Raw genomic sequence first — 2,631 nt, 5'->3', positions numbered from 1 at the left:
GTATATTCCGATAAAGAAAATACGAACTCTACGACATTTCTGGGATTTACATTTTGACGTTGGAATATGACTCGGTCCCTTGTTCAAACCAGAATAACTTTCAGGTGTAAGTGAAATATGATCAGCACTGGACGACAGGGAAAATGCACAAAGCCGAGTGAGCCACTTACAAGATGATACCGCGCAACAAACTGACAGTTATTAAGTCTGTATGCAAAATAAGTGGCTCCGAAAAAAAAATAATCCTTCGTCTCCAATGGTAAGCAGATATAGAATCTGAGAACGGCAGATCCCATTGCAAAATTGTTCTGCAGGCAGTCCAGGCGCGAGTAACATTATCATAATTCCTTTCACTTTCCCTGTCTTTCTGGTGAGCCAGTCAGTATTCCGGCGAAGATTTCCACTTCTGGGCAAGAGCAAATACCAGAGGCCACACGACACCATGTTATAGGACCGATTGTCTCAAAAATGATTTTTGCGATGTTGCTGCCAGAACACAACAAAAGTGAACGCGCCAGTAAGGGCTTCGAGGAAGACTATCCTCCTCATCCATTTTCTTAGCTGCTCGGCTATGCCGAGCTACAACATCAATTTTCCACCGGATGCCAATACCCTAATACCCTGGGGCATTTTCAAACTGCTCCTCCAAATACACTGGAGGTTTAATCCATCGCCACTTACTGGAAACTGCTCAAGTCAGGAAATGAAAAGAATAAGAGTAAGAATGACCCACGAAAAGTGAACACGAGCTATCACAGTCTCGATTACATGAGGTTTCCCTTCTGATTTACAATGTGAGTGCGCCTGCACCGCAACGATTGCAGTGGATCAAGAAGGTGGCTCATCAGCTCCCTTCTCCAGAACAGAAATGAAGGAAATGGGAGAAATTTCACATAGCAATACCCTCCTTTTCGCCAGAAAAGGCAAATAACCGCAAGTCGACTCAATGCAGGATTTTGTTTCACTCCAGCAGCAAAATAACCATCAGCATTCACTTTCAGTGAATAGGGTGAGCAACGCAACTTGCCTGGGACATGGAACAGCAGTGCAGCCTGCTTGTTCCCGCTATCATGCTGGGGGCATTCCGCACGCGATAACTACTGCACCATGGAAACATGCCGTGGACGCTGACTCGATGGAGGCTGTTGTGCTGTCCCACGTCAAAGATTACTTTGGGCAAAACAAAGAGAAGTTAAACGCAGCTTCGACATAACAGGTAGCTATAGTGGGATTCAAACCCACCCCTTTTCAGAGATTGAAATCGAAATCCAGCAGCTTAGACCCCTCGGCCATATCATCACACTACAGGCTCAGAGCTCACATATGACATTTTCCAATGATTCTACCTCACACAACTGATACAAAGGCACCGGGAAATTCTTGCGAGGAACCCCATCCTCTTGTCCATTTTCTTTGCTGCTTAGTTATGCCCGGCTACAATATCAGTTTCGTGCCAGATGCTGATAGCCCTGCAATCAAAACCAATATCAACGCAAAGCTGAACGCATCTGGTGAGATTCGGTTGAGCAACAAATATAATGTGCCTGTGCGAAAGGAGATTATGCTTCGATAAAGAACACATGACTGCACCATACTTCCGGGTTCACCCACATCACTTCTGACACACACTGAAAACTCACAATTTTTCCGCTCTGTTACCGAGAATGAAGATTTTATTGAATAAACCCACACGGTCACAAAAGAAGATAATTTTCCTTGTGAATTCGGTAATGTTCAGGGAGACTTCATTGATTCTTCCTGTGGTATCCTCAGAATTAGGTAATTCTGGTTCAGCTCCATTTGACATGGAGACGCCCAGGAAGTGACCATTCTCATTCTGTGACTCTGAACAGTCTTGTTGGTGCAGGATTGGAGTTGGGTTTGCCCCTTTAAAAGTCTTGACATTTATTATACAAGCGGCTGCACCTACAAGTTGATCTCTGGGACTTCCAGTGAAGTGGAAACAATTTGCACTCTAAAACAGGAAACCAGTATCTTAATCAAAGCAGCAGAAGAGAAACCATGTTTTCGGCACGGCTGAAGCTTCTCGTTTCACTCATGCTGTTGGAAGATTGAAGAGCTGGCCTTCACCTCAGAAAATAAAGTTGCAAGAAGTGAAGACGCCCAGCATGGGGCTCGAACCCACGACGCTGAAGTTAAGAGTTTCATGCTCTCCCAACTGAGCGAGCCGGGCTCAATTGGTAAGTGCTTATTTTCCCATTTCAGACTGAGATAAATCCCTTGCAACCTAATTTCAATGTGCCAAAGATGATCCACCTGGAAAATCACAAGTTTCCAGTTCGTTCCTCTCAATCACAAATAACATCAGTTTCATCTTCTACTTTTCAGCTGTTACTCCTTCAGACCATTATAATCCATTTACAGCGCTTGTTCCGGGATTTAACATTCAAAATTCATATTTTAATGTCGGTGCCCTCATCCTTGAGTTGCCCATGCGACTGTCAGTCACTCTGAGAGACGGTGAATCTGCTTCAATAAATCCAATCATTTCTGTTACAGACTGTGTGAAATGCGTGTCTGTCTGCCCAGTCTCACTCAATACATTCAGCACTTTGTTTGTTCGGTACATCAGCAAATTCTGCAGCTTCGCATTTGGGGACTGGATTTTCA

At 44.3% G+C, this 2,631-nt stretch overlaps 1 non-coding gene across 1 annotated transcript; it reads right to left on the bottom strand.

Annotated features, from left to right (window-relative positions):
* Positions 1–2,121: 2,121 nt before the first annotated feature.
* trnak-cuu lies at positions 2,122–2,194 on the bottom strand. The gene has a single exon. It is a non-coding gene; the product is annotated as a tRNA-Lys (tRNA).
* Positions 2,195–2,631: the final 437 nt, after the last annotated feature.

This window comes from Rhincodon typus, chromosome 8 (assembly GCF_021869965.1).
Source record: "Rhincodon typus isolate 14 chromosome 8, sRhiTyp1.1, whole genome shotgun sequence".
Classification (NCBI taxonomy): domain Eukaryota; kingdom Metazoa; phylum Chordata; class Chondrichthyes; order Orectolobiformes; family Rhincodontidae; genus Rhincodon; species Rhincodon typus.
Note: the sequence above shows the minus strand (reverse complement) of the source record. Positions and strands in the feature narration are given on the sequence as shown.